The following is a 14,356-nucleotide window of genomic DNA, read 5'->3' as shown; positions in this document are numbered from 1 at the left end:
GAGCTTAGTAGTAGCGCTTTTATAAGAAACCGCTGCTACTACTTATCAGTAGCGCTTGCACATGGTAAGCGCTGCTACTATGCACTTACCAGTAGCGCTGTGTTCGTAAAACACGCTACTACTACAATTGCCAGACAATTGCCGGCAATGCCAGGCATTGTATAGTAGCGCTTCTATGTAAGAAGCGCTACTGCTATTGAACGTAGCAGTAGCGCTTTCTACATACAAGCGCTACTCCTACAGGCTCCTTATCCACACACAAGGCCTGCGCTCGACCTCACTCCCCCTCACACACTCTCACTCGCGTGCCTCCGCCGCGCGCCGTCACTGTCGCCCTCCCCCGCGCCGGTCTTCTCCCGCCGACCGCCCTCGCCCGCGCCGGCTCTCCTCCCCCACCGGCCACCCTCCCCCGCGCCGGCCTCCTCCCCTGCGGGCCAATCTTCACTGGTAAAAAAAGGGCCTATAGTCCCGGTTCGTAAGGGCCTTTAGTCCCGGTTCCGGAACCGGGACTAAAGTGTCGGTACTAATACCTCCCCCCTTTAGTCCCGGTTCAATCCAGAACCAGGACTAAAGGCCCTCCACGTGGGCAGAGCGCAGAGCCCAGTCAGGAGACCCTTTGGTCCCGGTTGGTGGCACCAACCGGGACCAATAGGCATCCACGCGTCAGCATTTCTGTGGCTGGGTTTTTTTTAAAGGGGGGGTTGGGGGTTTTGGGGGGTTAATTTAGGTGTTTCATATATTGTGTTAGGTAGCTATAATTAATAGAGAGAAGTGTCCTCTCTTATGTCCGTGCTTGGTCGATGTTACGTACTATACATACGTATAGAGAGGACTAGACACGCTGGCTAGCTAGTAAGCAAACGAAGGAAACGGAAGATCGTCATGAACATATATGCATACAGAGAGAAGTGATATCGACCACCTCTCCTTCTCCGAGATTGGTCGAACAACAAGTTCTCGTATATCTATCTGACACTACCGGCTACATATATACAATAATTATCTCTTACAAATATAATCATACGGACTCAGGGTCCACATAGAATTCTCCGTCTTTCAGGGATCACGTGGTCAAAAAAGAATGCCGCCAATTCCTCTTGAATTGCTCGCATGCGAGCTGGTGCTAGGAGTTCATCCCGCTTCCGAAACATCTAATTTGAAGAAGGGGGTCAATACATATATATATGAATGAATGAAACTCAACACAAATGATGGTAATAAAATAAAATTGTGAATGTTGTTATTTACGTACTTCATATTGTTCGTTAGAGTACCCGCCCCGCTCACAGGTCGTGTGGCGGATGGACTCGCAGATGTAGTATCCACAGAAATCATTCCCTTATTCCTGCCACAACCACTTTACAAGAAATAGAGGTCAATCAAACTGATAAGCAAGAATGCTAAATGGTATTGATGAAACTAGCGCTTGAATCACTAGGAGATGCGCGGAACATGCTACTATAGTACTTACTTTCGGGTGTCTAAATTCCAGCTCCTTCGGCAGTCCCGGAACTGTTTTGGTGAATTTTCTCCAAACCCTGCCGGACAAAGAAAACAATTACTTGATATTAGGAAATGAACAAAGTTGCTGATATGGTGGATAATGATCGATTTAACTTACTTCTAGAGTATTTGAGTCATGTCTGCATAGTCCTGGGGATCTTTTCGTTTAGAGTCTAAGACGGTTACTACTCCCTGCTCAAGCTTAATCTCTAGGAGAATATAGTGGAAACTGCACACACATGCATAACTCATCAATTACATTACTATAACCTTGACTAATATATAAGGGAAACCGAATACGCACAAGACAGTAACACTCACCTGAAGTTGTAAGGAAAGAGAATTATATCTTTGTTTTGATTTATTACGAACGATCATAGCAAGTTGGCCTCGGTAGCTGTGGCATGAAGTTTAACCTCAGTTGCATCTATGAGATATGTGTTAATGAACCCAATATCACCGACTTGTCTTTTCTTCAATTCGGCGATCTTCAATCTGCATAATATAGTGAGGATGATTATAAATACATGCAATGAAAGAGCTAAGCTATATAGAGAAACTTAATGACAGAAGTAGTACTACTTACAGACAGTAGCAGGCGACCGTTGTTTTATTAAGGGCCAATTGATTGAAAAACTGATAGAACTCCTCAAATGGAACAGGCAACAGATCAATTCCAACGAGGTCATGCTCCTTTTTAACTTTCACATACAAAGTACTCCTCCCCCCAGAGTCTCTGCAGATTTTCAAGTACCAATCATGCAATCTTCGCATCATCGTTGATAGAGATCTTTTATCTTTGACGAGAGGCTTCCCGTACTCGTATCTTTGTATCTGCACGTCCATGGGTTCATAATGTACTTCGTCGGGCAGGTAATCTGCAAGATTGCTATAACCGGGCACCATCCTCGGATCATTAGCAACGTTGTGGCTAGGCACCTTGAGCGGGGGGCATGATTGCTTCGCTTGTTCGCCGAGCTGGGCAATTTGTTTCCCAGCTCGTCGTTCTTTCAGCCTTTGATCACTGACAGTACTTCCCGACCGCTCCGCTTCGGCAAATTCCTTTCCAATAATGCGGTCATAGTTTCCTTTCGGCGGATCAGACTTCGGTGGTTTTGTCAGGGCAGCCAGAGTGCGCTTCACTTTCACCCGATCTACCTTCTCCTCCGGAGGTGGATGTTTCTTTGCTTTCACCCCTTCAAAGAATTTCTTCACTTCTTCTCGCGCAATCTCGGCGTTCTCCTCCTGGGTCCTCTCGTATGGTAACTTCTCTGGAGTCTTCAGAGAAGGACCGAATCTGTATGTCCTCCCGCCTCTGGTTGTACTGCTAGACGCCGACCGAGCAGACGTAGCGGTTGTCTTCTTTACTTTCTTAAGAGGCGGAGGAGAAGGACTACGACGCGCCGGAGCAGCTGGAGCGGCGGCAGGTCTCTTCCGCCCTTGCTGACGAGGCGGAGAAGGAGGAGGCTGGCTGCTCGGGCGCGTCGGCGCAGGAGGAGAAGGAGGCGGAGTGCCGCCACGCGCCGGAGAAGGAGCCGGCCGAGGGCCCTGATCGTCACTCGCCAGAGGAGGAGGCGGTGGAGGCGGAGTGCCCTGACTTGCCGGAGGAGGAGGAGGCGGTGGCGTCCAGTTCGGAAGGTTGATGAGCTCCTTCCGCCATAGGCATGGAGTCTTCAGAGCAGACCCCAGCCAAGTCTCCCCTTCACCGGTAGGGTGGTCAAGCTGGAGGTCCTCAAATCCCTCCCTTATCTCATCCACCATCACCCTAGCATATCCTTCTGGAATCGGCCGGCAGTGAAAAGTTGCGCCGGGTTCAGTAGGATAAACAGAGCCAACAGCCGCCTTGACCTTCAAATTCATCCATTGCGTCATAAGGTGGCAATTTTGAGACTCCGTTATAGCATCCACGGGATAGCTGGCAGGAGCCGTCAAGGCATGCTCCGGCTGAAGCAGCTCGGTGGAAGCCACGCTGCTTCTGCGCTGAGATGGCGGGGTAGCTTCGGGGGAGGCTTCGGCAGTACGTTTGCTGCGATTTGCTTCTCGTTCCTCTATCGCGTCTACCCTTGCTTGCAGCGCCTGCATTTGGGTCTGCTACACTTTTTTCCTCCTCTCATGGGATTTGTAACCGCCTGCGTCTGGAAACCCAACCTTCCACGGAATGGAGCCTGGCGTGCCTCGTGTCCGTCCAGGGTGCTCAGGATTCCCGAGGGCCATTGTGAGCTCGTCGTTCTCTCTGTCTGGAAAGAACGTCCCTTCCTGCGCTGCTTCGATATACTGCTTAAGCTTACTGACTGGTATGTCCATTTGATCGTTCGTCCAAATGCACTTCCCTGTTACAGGGTCCAGGGTTCCGCCAGCCCCGAAGAACCAAGTCCGGCAACGGTCTGGCCAGTTAATTGTCTCTGGTTCGATCCCTTTATGAACCAGATCATTCTCAGTCTTGGACCACTTAGGCCGGGCTACGAGGTAGCCACCTGACCCCGTGCGATGGTGAAGCTTCTTCTTTGCAGCATTTTGCTTGTTTGTCGCCGACATCTTCTGACTCTTTTCCGATGTCTTGTGGGCCACAAATGCGGGCCAGTGATCTCTGATCTTCTCATATCTGCCCTTGAATTCTGGTGTCTCATTATTTTCGACAAACTTATTCAGCTCTTTCTTCCACCTCCTGAATAGTTCTGCCATCCTCTTCAGAGCAAAAGACTTGATTAATTTCTCTTTAACTAGGTTCTCTGGATTATCCTCAGGAGGTAGGGTGAAATTTGACTTCAGCTCAGTCCAAAGATCATTTTTCTGCATATCATTGACATAAGAGACCTCAGGGTCTTCTGTAGCCGGCTTAAACCATTGCTGGATGCTTATCGGGATCTTGTCCCTAACCAGAACCCCGCACTGAGCAACAAATGCGCTCTTTGTCCGGAGGGGTTCAATAGGTTGGCCGTCGGGCGCGATTGTTATGATCTCAAACTTTTCATCTGAGCTCAACTTTTTCTTCAGGCCTCGTCTCTTTACCGAAGTTGTGCTCGATCCGGAGGGCTAGAAAAAAGAACAAAGACTTAATTAATATGTGTACATACCAAAACAATGAATGCATCAATCAGCTAGTCAGCATAGGCTTAACTAATATATATACCTGGCCGGACTCGGTTCGGTCACCGGAGCCGTCATCACGGTCTCCTTCTTGCACCGGCATTGGGTCACCGGAGCCGTCCTCATGTTCTTCTTGCACCGGCATTAGGTCACCGTAGCCAGCTTGTTCACCCTCTCCTTCCAGACCATCGGTTTCGTTGAGAAACAACGAGATGGCATCACTTCCTTCTGCGATTATGTCCCTCAACAACGCTTCTTTTGTTGCTTCGTCTAGGGCGGTGTCCATAGTTTCTACAAATATTTACAACATGGCAATTATTATTCAAACATGACAGATGGATATATTAGTGCCAAACGTAGAACTAGCTACCTAATCATAGTAAGCTATCGGGAGGGGGTATATATCGACAACGATGACACTACATTTATGTCCCTCGACGACCCTCGTTCCCGATAAAAAAAGAGGAAGAAGAAGAAAAAAAGAGAAGAAGAAAGAATAGAGGAGAAGAACCCTCGAACCCTCGACCCCTAGACGACCCTCTTCTTCCTCTCATGTTCGAGAGGATCGCCGAGGGGTCGGGAGGTTGCCTAGTGTCAAAGGATTCAACAAAACCATGTCTTCATCATTAGGCGAAAGTAACATGTGCATGATGGTACGAAGCTCTTCAAAGTTGTTCTGGAACAGAGTCCCAGATAGGATAATTCGCTTTTTGGTACAAAGTTCTGAAAGAGCCTTCCGAATATCGCTATTTGGAAGGCCATTGCTGAATTCGTACCAAAAGGCGGATTATTCTATCCGGGACTCCATTCCAGAACAACTTTGCAGAACTTCGTACCAACATGCCCTGGTTACTTCCGGCTAATGATGAAGGCATGGATTTCTTCAATACTTTGACACTAGGAAACCTCTCTCGACCCCTCGGCGATCCTCGACCCCTCGAACCCTCGATGACCCTCGAACCCTCGACCCCTAGATGACCCTGTTCTTCCTCTCATGTTCGAGACGATCGCCGAGGGGTCAGGAGGTTGCCTAGTGTCAAAGGATTCAACAAAACCATGTCTTCATCATTAGGCGAAAGTAACATGTGCATGATGGTACGAAGCTCTTCAAAGTTGTTCTGGAACGGAGTCCCAGATAGGATAATTCACTTTTTGGTACAAAGTTCAGAAAGAGCCTTCCGAATATCGCTATTTGGAAGGCCTTTGCTGAATTCGTACCAAAAGGCGGATTATTCTATCCGGGACTCCATTCCAAAACAACTTTGCAGAACTTCGTACCAACATGCCCTGGTTACTTCCGGCTAATGATGAAGGCATGGATTTCTTCAATATTTTGACACTAGGAAACCTCTCTCGACCCCTCGGCGATCCTCGACCCCTCGAACCCTCGACGACCCTGGAACCCTCGACCCCTAGACGACCCTCTTCTTCCTCTCATGTTCGAGAGGATCGCCGAGGGGTCGGGAGGTTGCCTAGTGTCAAAGGATTCAACAAAATCATGTCTTCATCATTAGGCGAAAGTAACATGTGCATGATGGTACGAAGCTCTTCAAAGTTGTTCTGGAACGGAGTCCCAGATAGGATAATTCGCTTTTTGGTACAAAGTTCAGAAAGAGCCTTCCGAATATCGCTATTTGGAAGGCCTTTGCTGAATTCATACCAAAAGGCGGATTATTCTATCCGGGACTCCATTCCAGAACAACTTTGCAGAACTTCGTACCAACATGCCCTGGTTACTTCCGGCTAATGATGAAGGCATGCATTTCTTCAATACTTTGACACTAGGAAACCTCTCTCGACCCCTCAGCGATCCTCGACCCCTCGAACCCTCGAACCCCCGATAAAAATTAAGAAGAAGAAGAAGAAGAAGAAGAAAAAAGAGGAGAAGAAGAAAGGAATAGCTAGAGGAGAAGAAGAACTGACAAAGTCTTCTCCTCTATTCCTTCTTCTTCTCCTCTTTTTTTTTCTTCTTCTTCCTCTTTTTTTCCTTTTCTTTTTTTTCTCCTCTTCTTCCTCTTCTCTTATTCTCCTTCTTCGGGTAAGCCCTAGTTTCCCGACCCTCGACCGCTCGACGACACTCTCGACATGCCCTCGTTCCCGATAAAAAAAAGAAGAGGAAGAATAAGAATAAAAAGAGGAGAAGAAAGAATAGAGGAGAAGAAGTTATTCTCATCTATTCTTTCTTCTCCTCTTTTTATTCTTCTTCTTCCTCTTCTTTTTTTCCTCTTCTTCCTCTCCTCTTCTTCTCCCTCTTCCCCGCCTCTCTCATGAATGTTTGCCGTCCCCCCCCCTCGACCCCTCGACGACCCTCGTTCCCGATAAAAAAAGAAGAGGAAGAAGAAGAAGAAAAAAGAAGAGAAGAAAGAATAGAGGAGAAGAACTTCTTCTCCTCTTTTTATTCTTCTTCCTCTTCTTCTCCCTCTTCTTCCCCTTCTTCCCCGCCTCTCTCATGAATGTCCGACGTTCTTGACCCTCGACCCCCTAAACTAGTTCTCGACCCTCGACCCCCTAAACTAGTTCTCGACCCTTGACCCCCTAAATATCCATATATGGACAAAAATTTCTACAAATGAAAATAACCTTAAAAAATCATATAATCATCTATGAACAAAAAAAACATCATTTGATCATCTATGATCTATGAACAAAAAAATCATCATTTGATCATCTATCATCTATGAACAAAAATATTCCTAGATAGATAAAAAAATTCTACAAATGAAAATAACCTAAAAAAATCATATATATTTAGCAAATTCTAGCCACATACATCACATACACATATACATTATAGCCATATACACATATACATCACATATGAACAAAAAAAATAAACTAATAAAAATGAAAAAACATATTGCAACATATGAAAAAAAAACATGGTGGCGCCGGCAGGGCAGAGGGGCATGGCGCCAGGTGCTCACAGAGGGGACCGGCGCCGGCGTCGGGGCAGATGGCGTCGAGGGCGGCGGCGACGGCGTCGGGGCGGCGCGGGGTAGCGACGGCGTCGGGGCGACGCGGGGCGCGGGCGGCGACGGGGTGACGGCGACGGGCGCGGGCGACGGCGACGAGGAGCAAGGCGTCGGGGCAGATGGCGTCGAGGGCGGCGGCGACGGCGTCAGGGTGACGCGGGGCGCGGGTGGCGACAGGGCGACGACGAGGAGGAGCAGGGCGTCGGGGCATAGGGTGGCGTCGGCGGCGGGGAGTTGAGGAACTGAATGAAAATTTTGACAAGTGTTGTATATATAGCCACGCCTTTGGTCCCGGTTGGTGGCACCAACCGTGACCAATGCCCCCCTTTAGTCCCGGTTGGTGCCACGAACCGGGACCAAAGGCCTCTTTTCAGCAGCCGAAAGGGCGGGAAGCGAAGGCCATTGGTCCCGGTTGGTGCGGGACTAAAGGGGGGCATTGGTCACGGTTGGTTCCACGAACCGGGACCAATGCCGCCTTTAGTCCCGGTTGGTGCCACCAACCAGGACCAATGGCCTTTGCTGCCCCGCGCCCAAAAGTTTAGTCCCACATCGCTAGCTGAAGGGCACCGGCACTGGTTTATAAGCGCTGCTGTGCCTCCCCATTCGAGCTCCTCTCTAATGCAGGCTTTCGGCCCTAAACTTGTTACTGCCTGTGGGCCTATTGGGCCTCTGCGGGCCTGAATCCTGGCCCATGTAGGGTTTCTAGTCGTATTCAGGCCGTGGAGGCCCAGTAGGTGGCATTTTTTTGGTTTTTTCTTTTTTATTTCTACATTTTTTTGGTTTTTTATTTTTTTATTTCTACTTAAAACTAAATACTTACAGTTTTTTAGTGATTTCTTTTTGCTTTTAGGTCACAAAAATTATAAACTTTCTGTTAGTGCCATTAGTTTTAAATTTTGAATAGTTTAAATTTGAATTTTTAAAAATTTGTGTGAATCACTAGTTTATGAATAATTTTACTATAAAAATAGAATTTTTTTTCTATTTATTTTTTATTTATACTTACAACTAAATACTTATAGTTTTTTAGTGATTTCTTTTTGATTTTAGGTCACAAAAATTATAAACTTTCTGTTAGTGCCATTAGTTTTAAATTTTGAATAGTTTAAATTTGAATTTTTAAAAATTTGTGTGAATCACTAGTTTATGAATAACTTTACTATAAAAATAGAATTTTTTTTTCTTCTTTGCTATTTATTTTTTATTTATACTTACAATTAAATACTTATAGTTTGATTTTAGGTCACAAAAATTATATTCTTTTTGCTATTGAAGAATATTATAGTTTTATTTTAGTTGATCATAACATAATATTTTAATTGATTGTTTTTATTTTCATAAAAGTTTTGTAGTTCATTCTGTTTGCTATTAATTCATTCTTTGAGCTAAATGACTCTGAAATTGGAAAGCATTTCAAAATGAACTCTGAAAAGGTTGAAAGTTGGCATGGTATCATCATTTCACCCACATAGCATGTTCCAAAAAGTAGAGAGGGTTATGACAAAAACTTGATGCACTTCGTGTACAAAATGGACAATCACTTTCAAAGTATCAAAGTTTCGAACCATAAGACATGAAAGCATTTCAAATGAACTCTGAAAAAGTTGAAAGTTGGGATGGTATCATAATTTCACCCACATAGCATGTGCATGTACAAAACGGACAATGGTAGCATGTTCGTCTGTTACAAATTTGGCATGGTATCATCATAATAGTTGCGGGAGAAAGTCTTCACTTTTTCTTCGCTTGTGTCATTTGCTTATTGCGCCGTAACCATGGATAATCTTCATTGTTTATCAGGATGCTTGGGTCAGCCTTGACATTGAAGGGAGGAATTTCATGAAACTTTTCATAATCTTCAGACATGTCTGTCTTGCCGTCCACTCCTAGGATGTCCCTTTTTCCTGAAAGAACTATGTTGCGCTTTGGCTCATCGTATGATGTATTCGCTTCCTTATCTTTTCTTTTTCTCGGTTTGGTAGACATGTCCTTCACATAGATAACCTGTGCCACATCATTGGCTAGGACGAACGGTTCGTCAGTGTACCCAAGATTTTTCAGATCCACTGTTGTCATTCCGTACTATGAGTCTACCTGTACCCCGCCGCCTAACAGATTGACCCATTTGCACTTAAACAAAGGGACCTTAAAATCAGGTCCGTAGTCAAGTTCCCATATGTCCACTATGTAACCATAATATGTGTCCTTTCCGCTCTCGGTTGCTGCATCAAAGCGGACACCGCTGTTTTGGTTGGTGCTCTTTTGATCTTGGGCGATCGTGTAAAATGTATTCCCATTTATCTCGTATCCTTTGTAAGTCAATACAGTCAAAGATGGTCCCCTGGAAAACAAGTACAACTCATCACAAACAGTGTTGTCACCTCTGAGACGTGTTTCCAACCAACTGCTGAAAGTCCTGATGTGTTCACATGTAATCCAGTCGTCGCACTGCTCCGGGTGTTTGGAGCGCAGACTGTTCTTGTGTTCATCGACATACGGGGTCACCAAGGTAGAGTTCTGTAGAACTGTGTAGTGTGCTTGAGACCAAGAATATCCGTCCCTGCATATTATTGAGTCTCTTCCAAGAGTGCCTTTTCCAGTCAGTCTCCCCTCATACCGCGATTTAGGGAGACCTATCTTGTTAAGGCCAGGAATGAAGTCAACACAAAACCCGATAACATCCTCTGTTTGATGGCCCATGGAGATGCTTCCTTCTGGCCTAGCGCGGTTACGGACATATTTCTTTAGGACTCCCATGAACCTCTCAAAGGGGAACATATTGTGTAGAAATACGGGCCCCAGGATGACAATCTCGTCGACTAGATGAACTAGGACGTGCGTCATGATATTGAAGAAGGATGGTGGGAACACCAGCTCGAAACTGACAAGACATTGCGCCACATCACTCCTTAGCCTTGGTACGATTTCTGGATCGATCACCTTCTGAGAGATTGCATTGAGGAATGCACATAGCTTCACAATGGCTAATCGGACGTTTTCCAGTAGAAGCCCCCTCAATGCAACCGGAAGCAGTTGCGTCATAATCACGTGGCAGTCATGAGACTTTAGGTTCTGAAACTTTTTCTCTGGCATATTTATTATTCCCTTTATATTCGACGAGAAGCCAGTCGTGACCTTCATACTGAGCAGGCATTCAAAGAAGATTTCTTTCTCTTCTTTCGTAAGAGCGTAACTGGCAGGACCTTTATACTGCTTCGGAGGCATGCCGTCTTTTTCGTGCAAACGTTGCAGGTCCTCTCGTGCCTCAGGTGTATCTTTTGTCTTCCCATACATGCCCAAGAAGCCTAGCAGGTTCACGCAAAGGTTCTTCGTCACGTGCATCACGTCGATTGAGGAGAGGACCTCTAGGTCTTTCCAGTAGGGTAGGTCCCAAAATATAGATTTCTTCTTCCACATGGGTGCGTGTCCCTCAGCGTCATTCGGAATAGCTAGTCCACCGGGACCCTTTCCAAAGATTACGTAGTGTAAATCATTGACCATAGCAAGCACGTGATCACCGGTGCGCATGGCGGGCTTCTTCCGGTGATCTGCCTCGCCTTTGAAATGCTTGCCTTTCTTTCGACATTGATGGTTGGTCGGAAGAAATCGACGATGGCCCAGGTACACATTCTTCCTGCATTTGTCCAGGTATATACTTTCAGTGTCATCTAAACAGTGCGTGCATGCGTGGTATCCTTTGTTTGTCTGTCCTGAAAGGTTACTGAGAGCGGGCCAATCGTTGATGGTCACGAACAGCAATGCCTTAAGGTTAAATTCCTCCTGTCTGTGCTCATCCCACGTACGTACACCGTTTCCACTCCACAGCTGTAAAAGTTCTTCAACGAATGGCCTTAGGTACACATCAATTTCGTTGCCGGGTTGCTTAGGGCCTTGGATGAGAACTGGCATCATAATGAACTTCCGCTTCATGCACATCCAAGGAGGAACGTTATACATACATAGAGTCACGGGCCAGGTGCTGTGATTGCTGCTCTGCTCCCCGAAAGGATTAATGCCATCCGCGCTTAAAGCAAACCATACATTCCTTGGGTCCTTTGCAAACTCATCCCAGTAATTTCTCTCGATTTTTCTCCACTGCGACCCGTCAGCGGGTGCTCTCAACTTCCCATCTTTCTTTCGGTTCTCACTGTGCCATCGCATCAACTTGGCATGCTCTTCGTTTCTGAACAGACGTTTCAACCGTGGTATTATAGAAGCATACCACATCACCTTCGCAGGAACCCTCTTCCTGAGGGGCTCGCCGTCAACATCACCAGGGTCATCTCTTCTGATCTTATACCGCAATGCACCGCATACCGGGCATGCGTTCAGATCCTTGTATGCACCGCGGTAGAGGATGCAGTCATTAGGGCATGCATGTATCTTCTCCACCTCCAATCCTAGAGGGCATACGACCTTCTTTGTTGCGTATGTACTGTCGGGCAATTCGTTATCCTTTGGAAGCTTCTTCTTCAATATTTTCAGTAGCTTCTCAAATCCTTTGTCAGCCACAGCATTCTCTGCCTTCCACTGCAGCAATTCCAGTACGGTACCGAGATTTGTGTTGCCATCTTCGCAATTGGGGTATAACCCTTTTTTGTGATCCTCTAACATGCGATCGAACTTCAGCTTCTCCTTTTGACTAATGCATTGCGTCCTTGCATCGACAATGACCCGGCGGAGATCATCATCATCGGGCACATCGTCTGGTTCCTCTTGATCTTCAGCAGCTTCACCCGTGGCAACATCATTGGCCACATCGTCTGGTTCCTCTTGATCTTCACCAGCTCCCCCCGTTGCAGCATCACCGTATTCAGGGGGGCACATAGTTGTCATCGTACTCTTCTTCTTCGCCGTCTTCCATCATAACCCCTATTTCTCCGTGCCTCGTCCAAACATTATAGTGTGGCATGAAACCCTTGTAAAGCAGGTGGGAGTGAAGGATTTTCCGGTTAGAATAAGACCTCGTATTCCCACATTCAGTGCATGGACAACACATAAAACCATTCTGCTTGTTTGCCTCAGCCGCATCGAGAAACTCATGCACGCCCTTAATGTACTCGCGGGTGTGTCTGTCACCGTACATCCATTGCCGGTTCATCTGCGTGCATTATATATAATTAAGTGTCCAAATTAATAGAAGTTCATCATCACATTAAAACCAAAGTGCATACATAGTTCTCATCTAACAACATATAGCTCTCCAGAGCATCTAATTAATTAAACCATACATTGAAACTATGTAAAACATTTTAATGCGAAAACAAATGCGATCATAATCGCAACCAAGGTAACAATTGATCCAACGGCATAATGATACCAAGCCTCGGTATGAATGGCATATTTTCTAATCTTTCTAATCTTCAAGCGCATTGCATCCATCTTGATCTTGTGATCATCGACGACATCCGCAACATGCAACTCCAATATCATCTTCTCCTCCTCAATTTTTTTTATTTTTTCCTTCAACAAATTGTTTTCTTCTTCAACTAAATTTAACCTCTCGACAATAGGGTCGGTTGGCATTTCCGATTCACATACATCCTAGATAAATAAAATCTATGTACGTTGGTCGGCATAATTTTCATAAACAATAAATGAACCAATAGTTATAAAGATAATATACATACCAAATCCGAATCATAGACAGGACGAGGGCCGACGGGGGCGGATACCAAAACCATCGCACTATATAAGATGCAATAATAAATGTAAGAAAATGATACAAGTATCTATCTAAACATACAAGTAAGAATATTTTTCCTTTCAGAAAGAAGATAAGAACAAGACGCTCACCACGGTGGTGTCGGTGATGAGATCGGCGCGGGTGATCGACGGCGGTGAAGACGGGGACGGGGCGTGACGGACCGCTAAATCTAGACAAATCTTGAGGAAAATGGAGCTTGGAGGTCGAGCTTCGAGAGGAGAAAGCTTAAGTAGTGTGGCTCGGGCATTCCATCGAACACCTCATGTGCATAGGAGGTGAGCTAGAGCACCACAAAGCCCTCTCCCCCTCGGCCAGAAAAAACAGAGCACTGAGCTCTGCTCTTGCGCGAGGGGGTATATATAGGCACCTCATTGGTCCCGGTTGATGACATGAACCGGGACTAAAGGGAAGCCTTTGGTCCCGGTTCAAGCCACCAACCGGGACCAATGGTGGTGGGCCAGGAGCGAGGCCCATTGGTCCCGGTTCGTCCCACCAACTGGGACCAAAAGGTCCAGACGAACCGGGACCAATGGCCCACGTGGCCCGGCCGGCCTCCTGGGCTCACCAACCGGGACCAATGCCCACATTGGTCCCGGTTCTAGACTGAACCGGGACTAATGGGCTGAGCCGGCCTGGACCATAGCCCTGTTTTCTACTAGTGCTCCCCCGCCTGCCCTCCTCCCCCACTGCCCCCCCCCCCCCGCGCCGGCCGTCCTCCACCGAGAGGTACTCCTCCTACCTCCTCCCTCTAGGTTAATTAACTTAGGTGAATTTAGTTCATTAGGTTAACTAAGTGAACTAGCTAGGTTAATTTGGTTTACTAACTAGGTTAATTAGATATTTTTTAGATGTTTGGTTAACTAATTTGGTTAAGTAAGTAGATGTTAATTAGGTTAGGGCAGTAGTGGTATTGTTAATTAGATGTTTTTTAGTTAGGGAAGTAGGTTAGGTTACTAAGTAGATGTTAATTAGGTTAGGTAACTAAGTAGATGTTAATTTAGGGCAGTAGTGTTTAGTTTAGAGAAAAATTCAATATAGGTTTTTACTGTTTTTTAGTAAGTGTTTAATAGACTTAGTAAGAAATTAA

General features: G+C 46.1%; 1 long non-coding RNA gene across 1 annotated transcript; it reads right to left on the bottom strand.

The window, feature by feature from the left end:
- Positions 1–1,076: 1,076 nt before the first annotated feature.
- On the bottom strand, positions 1,077–1,568 carry LOC147963659 (uncharacterized). Its single transcript, XR_015608123.1, has 3 exons — positions 1,472–1,568; positions 1,253–1,357; positions 1,077–1,151 (listed from the first exon to the last, which is right to left on the bottom strand). It is a non-coding gene; the product is annotated as an uncharacterized LOC147963659 (long non-coding RNA).
- Between the last annotated feature and the right edge of the window lie 12,788 nt (positions 1,569–14,356).

The sequence above is a fragment of the Triticum urartu genome, chromosome 6A (genome assembly GCF_056163025.1).
Source record: "Triticum urartu cultivar PI428250 chromosome 6A, HENAU_Tu73, whole genome shotgun sequence".
Taxonomy (NCBI): domain Eukaryota; kingdom Viridiplantae; phylum Streptophyta; class Magnoliopsida; order Poales; family Poaceae; genus Triticum; species Triticum urartu.
The sequence above is the reverse complement of the archived record's forward strand: the minus strand, read 5'-3'. Positions and strand labels throughout refer to the sequence as shown.